Below are 24,921 nucleotides of genomic sequence, written 5' to 3' on the forward strand. Positions count from 1 at the left end.
GGAAGGAATGTTTCTCAACACTCAACACTGGTCCCAATGTTCACAGGCCAGTTCCAGGGGCCTCATGCCATTATCGGAGCTCACTGGAGACTTCCAGATTTTCTCTGTTTTTTTGGGGGGGGGTTAATGTAACAAGGGTCAAGTGTAACAGGTAGGCCTACATTATATTCACAGTACATGATCCTTGGTTGGCTGAGTGCCAGAAAAATAAAGTGGCGACATTCATGTCATCAATATGTTAAACTAACAGCAAGAGCCTAATGTTTGTGAGGGGTAACCAACCCTCAGCCTATTTATTTATTGGCTGCTATGCTGCATCAGATGGCCTACATCAGGTGATAATGCTTATTGCCGAATAGCACACCTGATAATATGGACCAATATGTAATTGGGCTCATTTCCGAAGGGGGAATTTATATTTTAGATCTCCGCATCATTTTATTTTCATTCATTTTGGAGTAGAATGGCCTTTTTTATCACCAGAACTTTCTCCCCCCACCTCCCAAATCCCAATTTAACCACTGCGTGTGTACATACTCTGGTAGACTGTTCGCATGCCCCTGGGGATAAGGGCTTGATTGAACACATACAGTGCTGGCTTCAAATGCTTTGGCTGTTGTTGTTTTTTTGCAAGCCTTAACTGAAAATCCGTGTTCATCAGGTAGATGCTTTGTTCATGGTAAGATGCCCATGTTCTCTGAAAACACTACAGTCTAATGAAGAATAAAGCCAGCAGCGTGTTATTTAATAAATGCATTTTTAAAAATACTGCGTATTTTGACCTTCCTTAGCTAACCCCATATGATCTGCCTATTGGAGTAGGAACTTTGGGACAGAGGGCAGAGCTTCCCGGTTTCGTGCCTGGCCTGGAGGTGAGGCTGTACCCCCTTTTTTTGTGATTTTTCTGGATTTGTTTGCTCCATTTTGCATGTCATAGTTGAAGTGTACCTATGATGAAAATTACAGGCCTCATCTTTTTAAGTGGGAGAACTTGCACAATTGGTGGCTGACTAAATACTTTTTTGCCCACTGTATATGTTTTTTTTTTTTTTTTTGTCAAAATGTTTGGTTTTATTGAGCTTGGCTCTTTCACTTCTCTCTTGTTTCTAGTTGTTTTTCTCAGGCTAAGTGGCTCCCTTGGAGAACTCCACACGAGAGGAGTGGCCCTCCTGGGACATTGGCCAGCCTCACTGCTGGTTACCACACCATTTACCATAGCCAGTAAAACATAGTTGGAAAATTCTAGGAACATTTGAGATGGCATATGAGAACATTTCACTGATGTTCGGTGTATTAGCTGGTTTTTGGTCTCTAGAGAAGACTTCCAGTTGGCCTCTCACCACTTTTTTTTGTCTTTCACCCAGTTTCTTTGAAAACCTTCTTTCCTCCTTTCCTCTTCTCTCATTCATAGCATTTCGTCTCCAGAGTGCAGTGGGAGCGAAGGTTTAATTTGTTTATTTGTTTCTATCCGGACCTTTTTTCCCCTCTGAGATTTTATCACGTTTGCTTGTTTTCTTCCCCCTCCTACAGCCGGCGCTATGAATGAACCCGCTCAAGGTCGTTTGGTCAGTGTGCCTGTCAAGTCTTAAGGAAAATACGTGCAAGTGCTCCGTATCTCAAAAAATCCAGAAGTTGTTGACTCTTCAGCCCAACCCCCCCCCCTCCCTCTGTTCTCGAATCCCCATGGAGACAGGAGAGAGGGAGAGCCTTAAAGTCCCCTGCCGCGGAGCAGACAACCGCAGCGTAATCCTTATTTCCCACCACATGACAATCACAATAATGACCTTAGCCAGGGCTCATTGATGGAGAGAACTAGACAATGGCAGGCAGTTGGAGGGTGTGCGTGAGGTGGTTTTTGACAGCCCGGCGTCTCCTATATCTGAGCCCCTGGATTAGAGCGCTTATTGGTGGAGACCCCAGATGTTTGTGTTAGAGGTGTGCTCTAACTAAGGTGACGTCACTTCGAGGATGGAGTGAGTAACTGTGTGGTCTTCCATTACTGGCTGCGGAGGATGCGGTTATATCTGTGTTTGTTTGGTTAGTCGAGTACAGGATAGTAAAAACCTCCTCGGCCATCCAACGACAACATTTATTTTCCATTCCAGAAGCCTTTTGATGTCATAGGGCTTGTAGGCTCTGCTTAATTGGCCAGTAATTCAAGGCGAGAACCCTGGTAAATGAGGTAGGGGGAGCAGCAGTGCCAGTCATGAGGCACACACTGGGGTTTGAGGGGAGAAGGAGAAGGAGGGGGGTTGGCATCTGCATGCTGCCTCTAAGCAAACAAATTCAACGGGTGGGGTTCTAAACCACACAGATCAACACAATCAAGGCAGCTGTAAAATAATGTTTTTCACGCCGTCCCCCCCACTTCTGTCCTCTGAGACTGGCCTTGAGGACAGGCCAGACTGAGCCTTCTTGGCTGGGTGGTGGTGGGTGCTCTCTGCGCTTCACTGGTTTAACCTCTTGGAACTCCCCATCCCGGATCCGGGATCGTGACTAAAGCCTCAGGCTCATTAGCATAACGCAACGTTAACGATTTCTGAAAATCGCAAATAAAATGAAAATAATGCGTCTGCTCTCAAGCTTAGCCTTTTCTTAACAACACTGTCATCTCAGATTTTCAAAATATGCTTTTGAACCATAGAAATTGACTAATTTGTGTAAGAGTATGCAAAGCTAGCATAGCATTTTGAGTAGCATTTAGCACGCAACATTTTCACAAAAACCAGATAACCAAATAAATAAAATCATTTACCTTTGAAGAGCTTCTGATGTTTTCAATGAGGAGACTCAGTTACATACCAAATGCGCAGTTTTTCCTGAAAGCGTCTGTGTGTAGGAGAAATCGTTCCGTTTTCTACATTGCGTCTGGCTACCGAAACGAACCGAAAATTCAGTCACCTACAACGTAAAACTTTTCCGGATTAACTACATAATATCGGCCGAAACATGGCAAACGTTGTTTGGAATCAATCCTCAAGGTGTTTTTTCACATATCTCTTCATTGATATGCAGTTCGTGGAAGCTTGCTTTCCTCTCTGTATCCCATGGAAAAATACTGGCAGCTGTCTTTTGCGCACCAATTTCGGCGCAGGACACCGGGCGGACACCTGGTAAATGTGGTCTCTTATGGTCAATCTTCCAATGATCTGCCTACAAATACGTCACAATGCTGCAGACACCTTGGGGAAACGACAGAAAGGGCAGGCTCATTCCTCTCGCATTCACAGCCATATAAGGAGACAATGGAAAACAGAGCCTCAAAAATCCTGCTCATTTCCTGGATGCCGTCTCATCTTGGTTTTGCCTGAAGCTCACGTTCTAGGGCACGCACAGAAAATATCTTGGTAGTTCTGGACACGTCAGAGTGTTTTCTTTCGAAAGCTATCAATTATATGCATAGTTGAGCATCTTTTTGTAACAAAATATCTTGTTTAAAACGGGAACGTTTTTCATCCAAAAATGAAATAGCGCCCCCAGAGCATCAACAGGTTAACGCCCCTACCTCTTCTGCTCCATAGCACCCCTTGGCAGAGGAGTGTGGTTTTTGCACAGGCAATGTAGAACTGTTTCACGGGAGCTGGTGGCCTCCAACTGTCATGGTCATGAGGGGAGGGGAGAGGATAGAGGTGATCTTTGATTTTGTTCCTGCTAATTGTACAATTCACACGAGATGTTCGTATAGCCCGGTCTCAGATCTGTTTGTGTTTTTGCCGACTCCATTATAATTCGCAAGCCAAACACGGCGTGACAATTTCATAAGGAGTTGGCAAGAGAGCAGAAACAGTCTGGTGGCACCCAGGCTAGTGTTAGTAGTGTGGGTCCCTGACATGTACGCTGCCTACTGGTCCATAACAGTGAGAGCCTCCCATAACACCGTCACCCAACTCCACATCAGAGATGACCCTTAACCCCCAGCGAGCAACATTCCTCTGAGTGTGTTGTGGGTAGGGGCTGGGTCAGCTGGGCAGTGGACAGATCTAAGTCAACTTCAGCCCTGGACCGGCAGGAGGAGAAGGCAGGAAGCAGGGCAGGGGCTCTAATGGCCGTGCTCCTCCTCTTGTCTGGAGGCTCATTTAAAATGGATGAGCAAGCGTAACCCTCCAACCTCTGGACTGCTGTCTGCCCCTGGGCCCGTCAGCTTCCTCCCGTATCTGCTCACACTGGAGGGGAGTCAGACCACAAAATAAACGTGCGCGCGCACACACATATACTGGAGAGCGAGTTAGGCTGCAGGAGAAACACACATAGGACCTCATTCTGGGTTTCAAGCTTAGCCAATTGCAGGTCTCGTGTGTTTTACAGAACTGAGAAGAGGATGCCACTGTAGCGAGGGGTTATTAAACTGTTTATCAGTTTGCCTTTTTAGTTCCTCCTACATGAATCACACTGGGGAGAGGGGAAACGAGAGAGCAAGAGGAGGAGGGGGGGTGAGCATCTGCAGCCATCTGCCTTTGCACCAAGAGTTGGTTTCTGTGGCAACAAGTAAAAAGTAATTATGTCTAATTGACACTATTGCAGGTTCAGGTGTTTTCAATTGTGTCATTTGCTTTACTCACTGCAGAGTGACTCATCGCCTTCTTTGGCTGCTCTCTGTAAATACTTTCTCTTTTCCCCCTCATTCCTCTCTTTCTGTGCATGGTGTGTATCTTTCGGCAGCGCAGTGATTTAGGGCGTGGGTCCCTCTCTTCTCTGTCTGTGAGGTCCCCGCCCCCACTGCCTCTGCTGTGTTATTCATCAGAAGGAGAGGGTGCGAGAGCGGTTACACCTGTCCCTGGTTCAGAGTTTTTCCTCCACGTTGAGGCTTTTGTATTGCATGAGCCCTAAGTAGCCCTGGGTGCCATTAGCCAAGCACAAATGCTAAGTGTTAACCCTCATCCTCCCATGCTCCCTTTCTCTCCTCCTCACGTTGTCTTCCTCCTCCTCATTTTGTCTCCCTCTGTGTTTTGCCGACTTTCTTTATGCATCTCCTCTTGCTCTCTTTTTCCCCCCGGCGTCGTCCTCCCTGTATCCTGTGTCCGGTACGTCATGTATTGGGCCTGCCCTGGCTGTGTGTCAGAAAGCTTTTAAAAGCTCTGTGTTGTGGACCAGCTGCATTACTCCATCAGCAGGCTCTATTAGTCCTGTGTGGAGTCGAGGTTGGAGTGGAAATGGTGCATCTATTGCTTCCTGTTCCATTGACAGCAAAAGGTAACGCGGGGTGGCAGTTGTCCAGGCGACCATGTTGACGCCCATAGCTCATTGATATGAAAACACACACACACACCCCCCTATATGTTTGCTAGCACCTGGCAGTGTTGTCACATGTACCAGCAACATGTTCTACTGTACTTTTCCCCTCTTATTAATCGCTCCCTGTCCCCCTCTATCTCTCTTCTCTCTCTGTATCTATCTCCCCCCATATCCTCCATATTCTGTTTTAATTGGTCTCCGGCAGTGGTGAAAGTAGATTTTAACTTCTTCCCGGTGCGGGACCTCCTGTGTGTGCACTCACGTGCACTATTATTTTTGATGGGAGGCAGCACGGTGCATCACACCACACAATTTCCACTAATATAAGGTGTGTTTTGTCTCTTTATTGAAATATTATAGCTTACATGGCAATTATTTGCAACCCGGAGAAATAACAAACATATGAATTATGCCACTGTAAATTGTATATCTTCAACAAAATTACACATTTTATGCTGCTCTCACACGTGTTTCTTTTGTTGTTGAATTTTAGATTTTCTTGTAAAAAATCCCCCAGGATGCTCCCATTTTCAGCACTCACGACCTCTCATTACCACGAGCTGAAATGCTGAAAGAGAAAACCCCAAATAAGTATGTTTTGAGGTGAAAATAATCCATAATGCACCATAGGTTTAGGCCTACTCCACCCATCTCAATTGTTTATTTAAACACAATTGACAAAAAATGCAACCTACATTTTACCTCAAGTGAAAGAAAGTCTTCAAGCTGTTTTGAAGTAGTTCTTAACCATATATCTAATTGGAAGGTTTTGACACAGATACAGTGGGGAGAACAAGTATTTGATACACTGCCGATTTTGCAGGTTTTCCTACTTACAAAGCATGTAGAAGTCTATAATTTCTATCATAGGTACACTTCAACTGTGAGAGACGGAATCTAAAACAAAAATCCAGAAAATCACATTGTATGATATTTAAGTAATTCATTTGCATTTTATTGCATGACATAAATATTTGATACATCAGAAAAGCAGAACTTAATATTTGGTACAGAAACCTTTGTATGCAATTACTGAGATCATACGTTTCCTGTAGTTCTTGACCAGGTTTGCACACACTACAGCAGGGATATTGGCCGACTCCTCCATACAGACCTTCTCCAGATCCTTCAGGTTTCGGGACTGGTGCTGGGCAATGTGGACTTTAAGCTCCCTCCAAAGATTTTCTATTGGGTTCAGGTCTGGAGACTGGCTAGGCCACTCCAGGAACTTGAGATGCTTCTTACGGAGCCACTCCTTAGTGGCCCTGGCTGTGTGTTTCGGGTCGTTGTCATGCTGGAAGACCCAGCCACGACCCATCTTCAATGCTCTTACTGAGGGAAGGAGGTTGTTGGCCAAGATCTCGCGATACATGGCCCCATCCATCCTCCCCTCAATACTGTGCAGTCATCATGTCCCCTTTACAGAAAAGCATCCCCAAAGAATGATGTTTCCACCTCCATGCTTCACGGTTGGGATGGTGTTCTTGGGGTTGTACTCATCCTTCTTCCTCCAAACATGGCGAGTGGAGTTTAGACCAAAAAGCTCTATTTTTGTCTCATCAGACCACATGACCTTCTCCCATTCCTCCTCTGGATCATCCAGATGGTCATTGGCAAACTTCAGATGGGCCTGGACATGCGCTGGCATGAGCAGGGGGTCCTTGCGTGCGCTGCATGATTTTAATCCATGACGGCATAGTGTGCTACTAATGGTTTTCTTTGAGACAGTGGTCCCAGCTCTTTTCAGGTCATTGACCAGGTCCTCCGGTGTAGTTCTGGGCTGATCCCTCACCTTCCTCATGATCATTGATGCCCCACGAGTTGAGATCTTGCATGGAGCCCCAGACCGAGGGTGATTAACCATCATCTTTAACCCTCCTCCATTTTCTAATAATTGCGCCAACAGTTGTTGCCTTCTCACCAAGCTGCTTGCCTATTGTCCTGTAGCCCATCCCAGCCTTGTGGAAGTCTACAATTGTATCCCTGATGTCCTTACACTCTCTCTGGTTTTGGCCATTGTGGAGAGGTTGGAGTCTGTTTGATTGAGTGTGTGGACAGGTGTCTTTTTATATAGGTAACGAGTTCAAACAGGTGCAGTTAATACAGGTAATGAGTGGAGAACAGGAGGGCTTCTTAACTCTTGAAACTCCCCATCCCGGATCCGGGATTGTGACTAAGCCTCAGGCTCATTAGCATAACGCAACGTTAACGATTTCTGAAAATCGCAAATAAAATTAAAATAATGCGTTTGCTCTCAAGCCTAGCCTTTTCTTAACAACACTGTCATCTCAGATTTTCAAAATATGCTTTTGAACCATAGAAATTGACTAATTTGTGTAAGAGTATGCTAAGCTAGCATAGCATTTTGTGTAGCATGTAGCACGCAACATTTTCACAAAAGCCAGATAACCAAATAAATAAAATCATTTACCTTTGAAGAGCTTCTGATGTTTTCAATGAGGAGACTCCCAGCCACATACCAGATGCGCAGTGTTTCCTGAAAGCGTCTGTGTGTAGGAGAAATCGTTCCGTTTTCTACATTACGCCTGGCTACCGAAACGAACCGAAAATGCAGTCACCTACAACGTGAAACTTTTTCCAGATTAACTACATAATATCGACCGAAACATGGTAAACGTTGTTTGGAATCAATCCTCAAGGTGTTTTTTCACATATCTCTTCATTGACATGCAGTTCGTGGAAGCTTGCTTCTCTCTCTGTGCCCCATGGAAAAATACTGGCAGGTGACTTTTGCGCACCAATTTCGGCGCAGGACACCGGGCGGACACGTGGTAAATGTGGTCTCTTATGGTCAATCTTCCAATGATCTGCCTACAAATACGTCACAATGCTGCAGACACCTTGGGGAAACGACAGAAAGGGCAGACTCATTCCTCTTGCGTTCACAGCCATATAAGGAGATCATGAAAGACAGAGCCTCAAAAATCCTTGTCATTTCCTGGATGCCAAGTCATCTTGGGTTTTGCCTGAAGCTCACGTTAAAGGGCACGCACAGAGAAGATATTTGTATTTCTGGACACGTCAGAGTGTTTTCTTTCGAACAGTAGCAATTATATGCATAGTCGAGCATCTTTTTGTGACAAAATATCTTGTTTAAAACGGGAACGTTTTTCTTCCAAAAATGAAATAGCGCCACCATAGGTGTAAGAGGTTAAAGAAAAACTAACAGGCCTGTGAGCGCCAGAATTCTTACTGGTTGGTAGGTGATCAAATACTTATGTCATGCAATAAAATGCAAATGAATTACTTAAAAATCATACAATGTGATTTTCTGGATTTTTGTTTTAGATTCCGTCTCTCACAGTTGCGATAAAAATTACAGACCTCTACATGCTTTGTAAGTAGGAAAACCTGCAAAATCGGCAGTGTATCAAATACTTGTTCTCCCCACTGTACATGTCGCTGACCTGAAATAGTAAACAACAAACAATATTAATATAAATATTGATGTGATTAAATGAATAATAATTGAATAATAAGCTACAGCTAACAAATTAAACTGCAACGGGAACGTACACATCCCGAATAAGTCATGTTTTGTCAGGCAAGAAGATCTTGGAGCTCCCGGAGTTTGATTGTATTCCATTTCACAAGTGTCACGATTTGTTGGAAGAGCTCGCTGTCTAGTTGAAACGCAAGGCTCAGTGTCCAAAGCCCCCCCACACACCTGTAATCACAATCACACCCTGTGTAACCATGCAATTGAACCAGACTAACAATTCAATTGTAGCCACTCATGATCTCTTAAGCACCACCTCTAGTGAACACGTTGGACCATGATCATTTCTGCCTCTTGGATACAGCCTCTGAGTGTCCTCTCCTAGACCACACACACAAGACACCACGTCTTGAGTTAAAACAGCTGAATATTTGTGAATGAATCAAACTCCAATAATAATCTATTTTGAGACTGGAATCAATTTAACACGGGATCTCACAGTATACATGTATCTAAATAGGTCTCTGCCGATAAGGTCAATTTGTAACAGAAATTGACCTACCATGGCAAGATCGTTGAGGGTCTGGCGAGTTTGACAAAGATGACGCACTTCCTCTTTTCAGTTAGGATACGTTCAGTTTAGGATACGCAACTGGGTAAAGAACAATTATACTAGAAGGGACACGTTAAGAGTTACCATGTGTACAGGTAATTGATCAATCCTGAACCCCACTTCTAAATGACGGGCTACCTACCCTACCTTATTTATAGCCTCCCTCTTTGAAGTGTCATGAATGAGGTAATATGTAATTCCCAACGTCTAAAATTCCGTTCCTTCACCTTCCGTTTCTGTTTAGGATATTTAGCATTCCTGTCCTCTGTGTGCATGTGTGTCTTCTGTGTGCATGTGTGTCTTCTGTGTGCAATGATGTTCAAAGGCAGGGGTAGATTACATTTCTTCCAGGTACGGCACTGTCCTGTAAACTTTTTATTTTATTTTTTTATATTTAACTAGGCAATTCAGTTAAGAACAAATGCTTATTTACAATGACTGCCTACCAAAAAGCAAATGCAACCTAGGGTGGCAGTATTTACAGAGGCGCTTTGCCGTCCTAGGCGAGACAAAAAAAATGCCTCCCCACTAAACTAGAATAGTTGATTTGATGAAAAACAGCTTTCTATCCAGAGAAGTCTCAAAAGAAAGGTGGATAATGAAAATGAGTTTTGTGGAAGAATGGACAGAGAAAGTCATTCTTAACATATTTCTCCAATGTCAAACCAGAGTTTCTTGTTTGCAACGAAACAGTTGCTGTATACATCCTTATGAATCTAAGCATGGCACTTTCAAAAGTTACCTTTTCTCCCGAACAGAGGCTCGATCGACCCAGATACATTTTCAGCCTCAACTGCTGGCTATGCATCCAGAAGTGCTTCCCAAGAAGCTGTCTTCTTTGAAACATTTTCACTTTCTTGAAAAGAGAATCTCAATTAATAGGGACAGAATAGCAAAGTAAATGTTTTGTCTAATATTGAAGGCCGCAGCTCAGCTTCAGAAGGATTGTAGAGAAGAATCAATATATCCCCATGTTGACCAGTCACGTCATGTGTGGTCATTTTAAAGCTTGTTTCTAGAATAAGGCAACAGAGTTAAGCATTGTTATAGCAGCCTTTTATATTATCTGGACACTTAAAAAAAATATAGCTTTATATTTGTAGAAATATAACGTTAGGTATTATGTCTGTGGTACATTTTGGTCTATGGTCTTCAGAAAAAAAACACAGGCGACCTACTATTTCTACTGTAGACCACCATTTATTTTAAAATGATTTTGATGGAGTGTTGGCGGAGCGCTGCGTCTCTCCGACAGCGTGCTGGGAATGGACAATGTAAATATTTTGCTCCACTGCCTTTGGCGAAGTGGGCATTGCTTATCATGGTGCGACACATCAGCACTCACCTAAATAGCCCTCATGCCACTGGGTGACAGGAGTTATGATTGTTCTCGGGGCTAAATGAATGTGAGGTGCTGCTGGAGATGCTTCGTAGTCAGTTTAGCTCGGAAAATGGCGCCCTAGGCGTCGGTCTAATGGGTGGGCCAGCCATGGGGCCTAAACAAGAGTTAAAAAATTGGGGGGGAATATTTAGAATCCCTATTAATTCAATAGCACCTCTGTGGGCCTAGTCAAAGATTTTGTCATTTTACTATTTAAAATGCATTACCTTTTATTGTGGCATAAACACAACCTGTTTTGACATTTATCTGATTCTCAAACAGTCACTTCAAAGGGCTCCTTTACCAGGCTAGCAGCGCACGTTCATCCACTTCCTACCTTCAAGCCTCCAAACAGTGGTGAATGGAAAGAGACACAAAACACCAAAAAGTGTCATGATATTTGCAGATTGTCATAAGGCCCGAATAAATGCCTCAACTGCTGTCGGCGCGAGTCTCTTTGTCAGCCACTCATCTATGCCTTTGCAAAACATAAGTGTTCTCCACGAAACCGCATCGCATTGTTTGGAGCGTAGGTTATACCACACGTTTTCAAGTCCATTCTCAAATTTTTCATGCCTCTGACACACGGTCATGGTAAATAATGTTGTAATATCCTCCGGTTTTCTTGATATTTTCGTTTGAATTATTGTGATGGTATGCCGTACCAGTAAAACATGAGCCTATCTCTTTTGCCGGGACGCGGTACCGCCTTACTTTCACCCCTGGTCTCGGGATTCAGTAGTGCATGAATGTTTCTCTTGATGAAACGCTATCTAAAACGCTCTCGTTTTAAGTAGAGGGCATGATAGTTTAATGTGGGGGCTTGTGTGTGAGCAAGTGTGAATCTCGGGTATCTTTGCTGGAGCATATGGTGTGCCATGAGTGTATGTGTGAATCTGCGCGTGAAGGCCATCTGTCCCCTAGCTATAGTTATTGGGTACAGAGCTTTCTCATTGGTGTTACTCTTTAAAGCCTCCCCCAGGACTTCACAACACCTGTTTGGTTCCCACGAAAGGTTGTAGGTTGCAGGTCCAGGCAGATTACTACTGAGTAAGACTCCTAACCTAGATAGCAGCTGTGCGTGTACTGTGGGGAATATGAATGGGCACTCTGTGAAAACTGTCGAGCAATACAAGTCACTCTGGCAGGAAGCTAATCATAATATTTCAGCAGCTTTCTTTCCTAGAACCGGCTGGGAAATGCCCCTGACAGCTCTCATTAGCCCCGACTCTGGTTCAGTTCGACATCTCTGCTGCTAATAGTTTGGGCTAGCATTTAGATGTGGATCAGCATGTCTGTTGTCAGCATTTTAACAGTGGTTCTGATGTAAGCAGAGCCTCAGTGAATAGGGGAGGGGGGGGGGGTATAAAGTTACAACACCTGTGTTGTCAGACCAATTACACGAGCAATTAGCCTGCAAAGCTCTGACAATCATGTGGGTGACTGGCATCTGGATGAGGAGATATAGCTACCCCAAAGGAGGAGGGGGATGCTGGGATATTTACAGTTCTCTCTGTCTCTCTCTCTCTCTCTCTGTGTGTGTGTCCTTTCTACATGTTTGTTTTATGTGGCTGGGTGAGTGAAAGATGCATGCCCGTGTTTATTATTACTCATCTGTCTGTGTAGTGCAGGGTTTGTTTCCACTCTGTATTGAGTTTGGCTGGGACGGTGGCTGTATACGGTGTCTCTTCACACCGCGTTTTGCTGACAACCCCTTTACTCCAGAGTGAGATCCGATGTGCTAATGCCAGCTCAGCCTCCCTGCTCGTCTGACAGGGACTGGGGTTGTAGGGTTAGTCAGGGAGACACGCAGCTCTGCTCGGAGAGAGCGAGGGCATACAAATAACTCTTTATCCCGGAGAACAGAGCGTCGTGTCTCTCTGACCTGCTGATGTCTTGCAGCTGTTGACGTTGTTGTGGCTCAAACTTCTCTTACCATGTCGGCACGGGCAAATTTGAGTGAATAGGAACACTGTGTTTTAAACGCACACTGACCCAGAGGACGGTGGGTAGCATTTTTTTAGCAGGCGCGGTATGCAGTGGGATAATGTCAGCTGAAGGTTGTCGGGCTGTCCATGTAGGGAGTCGCCTCGTGGCTAAGCCAACACTTTCGCCCTGGCACTCCTTGACTCCGGCGCGGTGTGTGGCCGGAGAGGGAAGGCCTCATCAGTGTGGAACGTGTCATCTGGGTGGGATTAATAGCTGTCACCGTGCATGTTCCTGGCACGTTCATTTGGCTTGTGTTGTCAGAGAGGCCTCATGACGCTTTGGAAGGGTTAAACTCGGTGACACCATCTTGATCTGCTCAGCCTCTCCCTCATTTCCCCCTCTTTCTCTAGTAGGCTCTTAACCATCTCCCTCCCTCTCTGCTAGAGCTGGGCCATTAATGATATGTATTTGTTTATCGAATGAATTCGATTCATTAGAATTTTCTTTTGTTCGATATTCCAGATGCCTGTATTGCAGAATCCAATATTTTTTTTGTATTTTTAGTTATTGAGCGTTTGTCCACTTGTCTTTTTGGTCTCGTTCGCTCCTTTCTGTGCTGTGCACCTTCCCATTTTCCCCAATTTCAACTCGCTATTTGCATTTGAGGTTTGTTCCAACAAGATCGGTCATACGGACACCGAAACAGATGGAGACATTATTTGACTGTAATAGAGGAGAAGTTAAACAGGGTATGATTAGAAAGGTTATGTTTCAACTCCTCAAATTTCAAGCAGAGCAGATACTACTAAAAACAGATGTTCCAATGAACATTGACTCTGAAAAATGAAGGCTCAGTTTGTTGTGCGCGCATTACAGTACCACGTTTCGCTAGCGGCATTTTAGTCAAACAAAGTTTGTTGTACTTGCTGTTTAGTCCGTTTAAGAAATGTGCAATAAGCATAAAATAATGATGGAATTGGCAACTCATTCTCATTCTGAGAAATAAAGATAGGCCACTTGATTTCAACATCTGAACAAAATGGACAGGCTAGCACCCTGTTCAAACAGTTGGAGACGGACAGAAGGGTGTGTTCATTACTAGTCAACGGTTTTGCCTTGTTCACCGAATTCAGAGATTGTGAAATTATACCTAGATCCAAGTTGGTTGAAATGTAAATATTAGCTGGCGACTCACTAGCACGTTGGCTTGTGCTGGAGAGATTGTGTTAATGTTCTATAACGCCTGCTACATTATTAGTGAATGAGCATGATACATGGTTCTGGTTACACGTGTAACAAAAATGTCATTTTTAAAGGCATACCTGAAAGCCAGGTCAGTGATTATTGCAAAAAAAAGCAAGTATTTTGATAAAATAATTAAATTATTACTGGGTCTTAAGGTTGTGGAAATACATTCAGCCTAGGTATAATTACACAAGCTCTGAATTCAATAGATTAATGTTGACTTTTTTTGAAATGCGGTGGATTTGACCTTTTTAATTATACAACAACGCTTATTTAGAGAGACCATAACACAAATCGATCTCTCGTGAAACACCCGTAAGTTTGCAAAAATGGCGATATGAGTTTGAAGCCATTTCGCCCAGCCCTGCTCTCTGCTTCTCTCTGTGTTAACCAAACAATGGTTGCTCCATCTTTCCAATCTACGACACCTTCCTTTTCCTCTATCCCTCCCACTCTCCCTCCTGCTGTGCAACAGTCATTCTCTCCCCCTCGTCCTCCTCTCTACGTTTCCCTACATATTTAACCAAACTATCTTTTTCTCTCTAGGGCTCTTTCCTATATTATCTCCTGCTCTAAAACAAAGCAATATTCTCCTCCATGCCCCCCCCCCCTTCTGCTTTCCCCCTCCTTCCATCTCTTGCTACATAAGAACACAGTGGCCTGCCCTAACACCAACTCTGTCTCTCATGCCCCAGGCAGGGAGGAAAAGGACATTACCTCAGTGTGGTGTCTTGTGTGACAGGGCATGGCAGGGTAAAACCCAATGAAATAGCGGCTGGACTTTGGCCTGGCGAAGGTCACACAGTACTCTGCTGGTAAACAAGCTGCGAGCTGGGAGAAAAGCCACTGCGGAGAGCTCCACAGAGAACCCTGCCAGGATTTGATGTACTACAGGCCTGTTTTATTAAGGAGCGTTAAAGCGTTACAGAGGTTTTGTGTGTGTGTGTGTGTGTGTGTGTGTGTGTGTGTGTGTGTGTGTGTGTGTGTGTGTGTGTGTGTGTGTGTGTGTGTGTGTGTGTGTGTGTGTGTGTGTGTGTGATCCAGTGATTTGACAGAGCATCCTAAGGGGATTTGGGCAGCAGATCTCTGGCTTGATGCTACGTGAGCAGAGCATCGTACGAATACATGCTGCGATAAAGGAAATGTCAAGATCTTATAGTCCCTGGTAATCCACAGTTTGTGTTGTCCCACCCGCGGTCTGACCATCCTGCCTGGTTTACTGCCCCTGTGAGGTGTGTGTGTGTACTGCAATGACATCGGCGTCAAGTGTGTGTATGACTGTGCCTGTTAAGATAATATCATGACAATGGTGACCTCTGGAATTAGTGAATACATGACTTGTGCCGAGTTTTAGTGTTACACGTTTGTTTACTAGGAACAATTTTGTGTGTGCTATATTTTGAAAAGTAGTCTGGTTTGTTTGCGTGTGTACACTGCATTAGTGAAAGAATGTGTGTGTGTGTGTGTATACACTTCCTGTTGGTAAATGGAAGAGGGATTCATTGCATTAGTGAAAGAGGCTAATCTGTTTTTAATTTATTAGTGCTTGCGTCACTGTATTAATGTATTACAGTGCGTGTGTGGAGAGAATCCGTGACCATGCAGATGCATCTCCCTTCTTTCCACACCCCCTCCCTCCTTCCCTCCATCCGTTCTTCTGTGAGAGAACCTCGCCTAGGCAGGAAGTGGTGTCCGTGTGAGAGTTCTCCTCCCCTGTGCCCTCACTAATGGAGGGCAGGCCTCCTGTGAAAGAGAGCGGGAGAGGAGGGAGAGAGAGGAGGGGATACGATGAGAAGGATGAGAGAGATGTATGGAGGGGACGACTGAGTTCAAGTTAAAGATAGAGATTGAGGACGAGCGGGAGAGCGAGAGAAGGGAACGTGGGTAGAAGACGGATGGATGTGGAGCAGTTTGGCTGTTAGCAGTGCATTAGAGCAGGCTGTGGGAGAGAGCGAGAGATGGGGCCCAGAGAAGGCATCATTCTCAGTAAGGGGGGTTTACCTCTGCTACAGCTCTCTGTCATCATCACCATCACAGAGGTTATGATTATTTTATGAAATATGGCATTGTCAGTGACAACCCCCGGTCCCCTGATATATGAAAATAGCGGCAGCTCTTTCTCAGAAACCACTGCGAGAGACTTTTGTGTGTGAAATATTGGAATAACTCAATGTGCACAGTGAAGTCTCTCCCCCCCTTAACAAATCAGGCACAGCTCATAAAATGTATGCCTTGCATACATAGGCTTAGGCTAACATTGTCTTAGTTCTCATGGCGGTTGGTTCTCAGGGCTATGGGTTATTTGACAGGCCTGAGAAGACCCAATAGACGCCGGCTCAAAGTCAAGCCTTGTTGACAGTCTCTGGCTAACGCCCTGTTTATGAACCATTGGAATGCTTGGATCCTGTGGCTAGTTAAGTCTCCCCCCCCCAGCTGCCCTCAGACACGCGTGTTGGTAAACTTCACTGCCAGGTGGCCACTGTGGCACCGGTCCCTATCGTTGCTGTGCTTCTGATTATGGGAGAACTGGTGCGCCTTTCCAGGCCTAGTCCCAACCTCATCCCCGAGGGAAGGAGAACAGCTCACATGACCCAGGCCTCTGACCTAGCCCCCCCCCCCCCGCTCCCCCTGCATGTATTTCTGGGTCGGAGGTAGATGGAATGTAGACCCTAACCTATTCCCTTCAGCCAGGGGCTAGCGGTGAGTGTGTGGCAGGACACGCCCACTAGACACACAGCGAGGGCCTCAGGCGGCACTGGAACACTGTCGGTGGCTGGACAAACTGAATCTGGATAGTACAGTGCCTTGCGAAAGTATTCGGCCCCCTTGAACTTTGCGACCTTTTGCCATATTTCAGGCTTCAAACATAAAGATATGAAACTGTATTTTTTTGTGACGAATCAACAACAAGTGGGACACAATCATGAAGTGGAACAACATTTATTGGATATTTCAAACTTTAACAAATCAAAAACTGAAAAATTGGGCGTGCAAAATTATTCAGCCCCCCTAAGTTAATACTTTGTAGTGCCACCTTTTGCTGCGATTACAGCTGTAAGTCGTTTGGGGTATGTCTATCAGTTTTGCACATCGAGAGACTGAAATTTTTTCCCATTCCTCCTTGCAAAACAGCTCGAGCTCAGTGAGGTTGGATGGAGAGCATTTGTGACCAGCAGTTTTCAGTTCTTTCCACAGATTCTCAATTGGATTCAGGTCTGTACTTTGACATTCTAACACCTGGATATGTTTATTTTTGAACCATTCCATTGTAGATTTTGCTTTGTGTTTTGGATCATTGTCTTGTTGGAAGACAAATCTCCGTCCCAGTCTCAGGTCTTTTGCAGACTCCATCAGGTTTTCTTCCAGAATGGTCCTGTATTTGGCTCCATCCATCTTCCCATCAATTTTAACCATCTTCCCTGTCCCTGCTGAAGAAAAGCAGGCCCAAACCATGATGCTGCCACCACCATGTTTGACAGTGGGTATGGTGTGTTCAGGGTGCTGAGCTGTGTTGCTTTTACGCCAAACATAACGTTTTGCATTGTTGCCAAAACGTTCAATTTTGGTTTCATCTGACCAGAGCACCTTCTTCCACATGTTTGGTGTGTCTCCCAGGTGGCTTGTGGCAAACTTTAAATTACTCTTTTTATGGATATCTTTAAGAAATGGCTTTCTTCTTGCCACTCTTCCATAAAGGCCAGATGTGCAATATACGACTGATTGTTGTCCTATGGACAGTCTCCCACCTCAGCTGTAGATCTCTGCAGTTCATCCAGAGTGATCATGGGCCTCTTGGCTGCATCTCTGATCAGTCTTCTCCTTGTATGTGCTGAAAGTTTAGAGGGACGGCCAGGTCTTGGTAGATTTGCAGTGGTCTGATACTCCTTCCATTTCAATATTATCGCTTGCACAGTGCTCCTTGGGATGTTTAAAGCTTGGGAAATCTTTTTGTATCCAAATCCGGCTTTAAACTTCTTCACAACAGTATCTCGGACCTGCCTGGTGTGTTCCTTGTTCTTCATGATGCTCTCTGCGCTTTTAACGGACCTCTGAGACTATCACAGTGCAGGTGCATTTATACGGAGACTTGATTACACACAGGTGGATTGTATTTATCATCATTAGTCATTTAGGTCAACATTTGATCATTCAGAGATCCTCACTGAACTTCTGGAGAGAGTTTGCTGCACAGAAAGTAAAGGGGCTGAATAATTTTGCACGCCCAATTTTTCAGTTTTTGATTTGTTAAAAAAGTTTGAAATATCCAATAAATGTCGTTCCACTTCATGATTGTGTCCCACTTGTTGTTGATTCTTCACAAAAAAATACAGTTTTATATCTTTATGTTTGTAGCCTGAAATGTGGCAAAAGGTCGCAAAGTTCAAGGGGGCCGAATACTTTCGCAAGGCACTGTATATAGCTAGCGCTGTACATTCTTTTACAGATAGTTTGGTAATCGATCTTGTCGTATGTACTCTTGCAGGGTAAGGTTAAGGCTAAAGCCTCAAGGCAGTAGTTTGATGTATTTCATAGTTGCTGTTTAACCAGGAACCGTTTTATGAATTGTTTATGGCAATGGTAGTTATTTTGTCATTTAGCACGCTAACGCGTCAGGGCCTATTTTCCTTGATCTCTGTTGTTAACGGTCTCACAACAGTTGAGATGGAATGCTGCTAGTTCCTGACAGGCCGCCCCCAGGTGGTGAAGGTAGGAAACAACCCCTCCACTTCGCTGATCCTCAACACTTGGGACCCACAAGGATGCGTTCTCAGCCCCTTGCTATACTCCTTGTTCACCCATGACTGCATGGCCATGCAGGCCTCCAACTCAATCATCAAGTTTGCAGACGACACAACAGTAGTAGGCCTGATTTACCAACAATGACGAGACAGCCTACAGGGAGGAGGTGAGGGCCCTGGGAGTGTGGTGCCAGGAAAATAACCTCTCACCCAACGTCAACAAAACAAAAGTGCTAATTGTGGACTTCAGGAAACAGCAGAGGGAGCACGCCCTTATCCACATCGACCGGACCACAGTAGAGAAAGGGGGAAAGCTTCAAGTTCTTCGGTGTGCACATCACTGACAAACTGAAATGGTCCACACAGACAGTGTGGTGAAGAATGTGCAACATCGCCTCTTCAACCTCAGAAGGCTGAAGGAATTTGGCTTGGCCCCTTAAACCCTCAAACTGTTAGGCCTGGTATGGCGCAACCACAGGGCTCTCCAGAAGGTGGTGCGGTCTGCCCCACACGTCACGGGGGGCAAACTACCTGCCCTCCATGACACAGGAAGGCCAGAAAAGATCAAGGACAACAACCACCCGAGCCACTGCCTGATCACCCCGCTATCATCCAGAAGGCGAGGTCAGTACAGGTGCATCAAAGCTGGGACTGAGAGACTGTAAAACATTGATCTCAAGGCCATCAGACTGTTAAATAGCCTTCACTAGCACTTTAGAGGCTGCTGCCCTAATATACATAACTTGAAACACTAGTCATTTTAATAATGTTTACATATTTTGCATTACTCGTCTCGGATGTATATGCTGTATCCAATTCTGCTGCTGCTATATATTCTTAATTCCTTTACTTTAGATTGTGTGCTTTGTTAGATATTACTACACTGTTGGAGCTATTTCACTACACCCACATTAACATCTGCTAAACACGTGTATGTGACAAATAAAATTGTGTGTGTTTACATGGTTAGCTCATGTGGGTCATTGCTAATCTGTGTGGTCACTGCAGATGTCGTGGTTATTTGTTCATGTAGCCTTTTCCATGGCACTCCAGCATGTTGCTACTGGTCATTTCCACGTAAAAGGATCAATGAGCACCAATGTGGCGTTTTCTTTATAGGAGCATGTCAAATGAAAGCTAAGAGTCCATCTTTAAGAAATGTAAATATTTTTCAACCATTTTCCATCCCAAAATTTAGGAATAAGTAAAGGCTTTGATTTCTGTTCAAACAGATGGAAAAGGGGTCTTAAAAAATATCTAGCGGAATAAAGCACAAACCTTTAATTTATTTTTATGCACGTGAACGAGCGTTCACATGCTGGTTGACGTGACGCGCTTCAAATTAGAAAGCAAGTCTGTTTGTCCTCACGTCTCCGCGAAGCAATGCTGGTAAAGTCAGCGGATAATTTGCCAGAAAATAGAAAGTTTGTTCATTTTTTTACATCTGGAATTGTGACACGTATAGTTAAGTGTTTTATTTAGCGTTGATACGTTTAGCTGCTAGTGCCAATAATGCATATTTGAAAACAATAACTTTATGCCTACCTTGGTTGATTTCGAGCACAGGCATATAGCCTAGGCAGGCTATAGCTGGGAGACGCGAGGAACTCCGTTCAAGAGAGAATACTGTATGTTGAAGGAACGAGACTAAATTACTATATAAACTGCTAGGGTTTATTAGCCTCAACTCGCCTCACATTCTTGAGCCAACATAACAGGAGGCAGGTACGGCGGCTCCTGTAGGACATGTAAGATGAGACAAAAGGAACACGCAACAATAATTCACAAGGGCTACATAGTGAACATAACAAATACAACTGTTTATGATTGATTCTAGTGACAATTAAGTTAGACTGCGTAGTGTATGCTATGTGAATTGATGCTCTACTCTCATGCGCACATTTTGACTCCGTCGATGGCGTCTTTTCGGCTTAAGTATTAAAAGGTAACAAAAATGCATCAAAACACAATGTTGAAGACCCCTGCCAACTAATATCGACAGTTGTATTTAGAGCACATTATTTGTACTGAACTATACTCTACTTTACTGAACATCGCTGTGCTGCAGGGCTCAACATTAATGCTTGTCCAATTGGACAAAAAACTTTTTTTTTTAAATTAAAATAAATAATTACAATGTTAAAATAGTTGGACAAGCAGTTTCTAGATTTAAATTGTCCGATTGGACAAGTAAAAAAAAATGACTCAAACAATTGGGCTACTCCTCCGGATGCGATGTTTTGCTCACTGTCCACCCAATCTCTGCAGAGTGCATTGGAGTATAATTATTGTAGGCCTGCTTTGACAGGCATGAGTGGTCTTTCAATCATGCAGTCGCGAGGTGTGTTTTTGAGATCAAAGCGAGCATAGCCACGTTTTAAACATTTGTTTATTAATTATTGCTAGATTAGTTATTTGCCCAATTACAGCTAATTTTTGGTCAGCAATGAGAAAGTAATGGTGAGTGAGATGCACAACAGGTAAAATGATATACAACAGACTAACTACTGTACATAACTAGCCAAACTACACTAGCCAAACTACACTATGTTTTGAATTGGCTATCTCGCTAACTATTTAGACTTTTAGCATGTATTATTCCACTGGCACAAGTGTATAACCGCAAATGGCCAACGCGCAGTTAATGAGTGCTGGAGATTAAAACAATGTTGTAATACTCCGCTTGTATAAATAAGTCAAGTGCTCAAAATTGGCTAGGATTCTCCTTTATTCAATACTTTCTATGTAAGTATTGGAATAGCCTAATTGACAATGTAACCTATGCTGTCAAGATCTCCCCTAAACACTGAATATTTTCACCTTACAAATAGACAAACATCTTAGTTAGCTACCTCACTCACCTTAGCCATTTTATTCCTGGTTCATTGAACGGGGGAAATATTTTATAAAGACATAACAAGTATTTGGTTGTAATTGTAATGTAGCAGGGTGGCCAACCATCCTCCAAGATATTCCAGGAGAGCTACTGGGTGTGCAGGCTTTTGCTCCAGTCCTGCTCGAACACACAACGTTGTAATTTTTTTTTTTTTTTTTAATCAGCCGCTCAACAGAATCTCGATAAGCTGACTGGTGTGTTTGAGCAGAGTTTTCAACAAAAAAGAAGCCCTGCCCAACCAGTAGCTTTCCAGATGGAGGGTTGACGGACCACATGCGTTTTCTACAGTAGACTTATCAGTGCAGTATTTTACTTTGAGGGGGGTTAAGTGCCTTGCTCAGGATATATTAAACGTGGGATCATAGAGCAGCAGCCTTCCATTTCAATACCAGTGATAGTAATGAAGATAACAACACAATTGTCACCTTTTTGGTCCATGGTGTCACAGACCTGTTTTTTGGGGGAGAGGGGGACAAGCCACTTTTTTAGTAAAAAAAATAGTCAATCTCTCCTACTTTTCTGAAGGACGAGTGGCTAAAAAGATTAATTTAAAGCCCTGTACTGTACTTTGAGCTGTACTTTGATGCTCGAAATCTATGATTTGATTTAGTCCGGTTCGGACCAACCAAATTTGGTCTTGTTTTGGGGCGGAGCTCATTTCAAATAATAGCCAGTGTGTAGAATATAACCCAAATATCAAAAGGAAGATATAGCATATTTGTATCTTTCTTGTGTAGGATACATCACCTGAAGAGAATGACATTCATATCCATAATTAGGCCTTTCTGTGATTTTACAGATCAGGGACCCGTGATGAAATTTCATTAACGCAATTCCGTTACCGGGTTTAAATCCACTTCACTTACTGTAGTTCAATAACCAAAATCTATTTTTTCAAAGTCAAAGTGTCATGTCATAGCTGACATCTCATTCTTCCTGCAGACATCTTTCATTCGAAGCCGATATTTAATTTTTGGAAAACGTGGACACACAAACTGAGTGAGATTTTTGCCATTCTGTTACCAAACTTTGCATCTACACAGCTCTTTCAGTAAATGTGTTTTTGTGAAATGTTAAGTGTCAATTGTTAAGTAGTCTTTGTGCATACAGTTGTGTGGTTAATTCAATGTTTTTTGTATGGCATACATTTTAAGTGAAAAATCTTGAGTTTCAGCGCAATTCCATTATCGTGGAATTGCCCTACTATAAAACATACCAATAGCAACTCCCGCGAACCATTTTCAGATCCCTGTTTATATTTACCATAGTCTACCTTTTAATTATTCTACATGCCAAGATTTGCATGATGGTGTTCCATGGCCACCTGTTTACCACACACAGTGGAACAGGTCAGCCCAGAAATTGTCATCCGTGTGAAGTATACTATTACCAGTGGTAACATAACATGAGGGACTGATGAATACTGTACATCTAATGGAATGACGGTTGTCTATCTAATGGGTTCTGATGCCTCTGATCTGAACCAGTTCAAGGGGTAAATAGACAGGCAGGGGAGCATTGTTGTCCTTTAAGCCTATCATTAGGCTCAGCTCAAAGCGGTTTAAAATGGAACTAATTGAGACGGGTACTCTCGGCAGTCTGGACTGGAGCTGGTCCGTGTTGCGGTAAAGGTCCAGTTAACCCCGCTGACGATGATAATAGCATTGTACTGGAGGTCGGATCAAATATAGAATGGTTGTGGCTCTTTATTCCACATGGAATGCATTTGTCTATGCTCTCAATTTCTATGCCCTGTCAGTATTGTCGAACATTCTATCAATTGAGCACGGCCCTGCTGTGGGCATGGCTAAATGCCAAATTATGCTTGACCTGAAAATGTGGTCGGAGGCTCTGTATGGCGCAATTGTGTAGCCTCCGGAGGCATGCAGAAGCCAAATTGAGCTCCGTATCGCATCGCTGTGCACCTCCCCAAATTTTGAAACGCTGTGGAGGACTCCTCATTGCTCCACATTGACCTGTAAAACCCAAACTCACTTCCTTGACAACTTTTTCTTCACAACAGCTTTGTGCGGCTCCACGAAGTGCAGGAAGTATGAATTCCATGACTTCTGCAGAGGCCGTATCACCGTAAATACTGCACAGCCAATGTAGACATTGGAATGACCATGCAGTGCCTTTTAAGTGGACCAAGGAGACTGAGGCAATGCCCAGCCCTGCATTTGAGGAAGTACACTCCACTGGCTGCTTGACCTACGGAGCAGCAAGCGGAACTGCCCCTCTACCTTCAGGCTATGCTCAAACCCTACACCCCAAACTTCCCCTGACGCTAGGACAGCAGAGTCCCTGCCCATCTTCCCCCCCAAAATATATAAACACAATTAAATTCACTTGTCTTTTCCAACGAGCACTGTCTTTGCTGTTAAATACATTTCTCCCCAATAAAGAAGTTACTACGACTGTGATATGTGGTTGTCTCACCAAGCTGTCTTAAATATGTAATCCACAGTAGGGGAATCCCCCCCCCACCACCACCACCACTGTTATTGTTTCTGTTGCCGAGCTGAGGATTGTTGTGCTGCATTTCCCGAAAAACACAGAGCACAATACGCACTGCAATCTCGCGTGCAAGGATGTAAACGGACGTGGCCGTTTCACCATTTTAAGGATTCCAGCTTTAAGATGAAAGCACTACTACTGTAAGTCGCTCTGGATAAGAGTCTTCAAAATGACTAAAATGTAAAAAAAAAAGAAGAAAAAAAGTGTTCTCCTGCGCTCTTCTCTATGTGAAGGGCTCATTGAGCTCCGGCTAATCACTGCTGGCCAGTCCAGAGCCCTGCAGCGGGATGTAGAGCAATGAATTAACCATGGGTGCCCAGGTCTTATCACCAACCAGCCCGCTATCGACCTGTAGCCCAGGCACAGACTCCTTTCGTTACACAGACTGTGTGTACTGGATCTCCCAGCCAGCCCACCCCCCCACCCCCCCCACCCTTTTTTTGGGATGCATGTTTTACTCTGCAAATATCAAAACACAAGACATTCCTTTTGACATGGATCTCTTTTGTGCTGCCACTTGGTGATGCACCTACTGTAGTAGGTGTGCCCTGCTGTAATGTTACAGTGAACAGAGTCGGGGTAGATGGAACTAGCTTTGCACAGTAACTTTTGAATCCCTTATATTATTGTCCCCTTTCTGCTATTAAACCTACAACCGTCCTACCTGTGGTCGTGGTGCGTGTGTGTATATATATTATCTACAGTGTTTGGATTCATCTCTCTCTGTCTCTCTGTGTGTGAGGGAGAGATGGACTTTGAACTCTTCTCTTTCTCTGCAGATAGTTCTCTCTTCATACTGACTCTGACTAAATCAATTCAGTGGGTATTTCGTATTCTCCAAACCCTCCCTCTAAAGCCCCATTCATTCATCATTAACAGTGGTTTTAATGTGTTTACTAAATACATGGA

The 24,921-nt window shown here is 44.0% G+C and overlaps 1 pseudogene; it reads left to right on the forward strand.

Moving 5' to 3' along the window:
• The first annotated feature begins 805 nt into the window (after positions 1-805).
• The window catches only part of LOC135546104 (rho GTPase-activating protein 35-like), a 62,946-nt pseudogene continuing 38,830 nt past the window's right edge, over positions 806-24,921 (forward strand).

Source organism: Oncorhynchus masou, chromosome 9 (genome assembly GCF_036934945.1).
Source record: "Oncorhynchus masou masou isolate Uvic2021 chromosome 9, UVic_Omas_1.1, whole genome shotgun sequence".
NCBI lineage: Eukaryota > Metazoa > Chordata > Actinopteri > Salmoniformes > Salmonidae > Oncorhynchus > Oncorhynchus masou.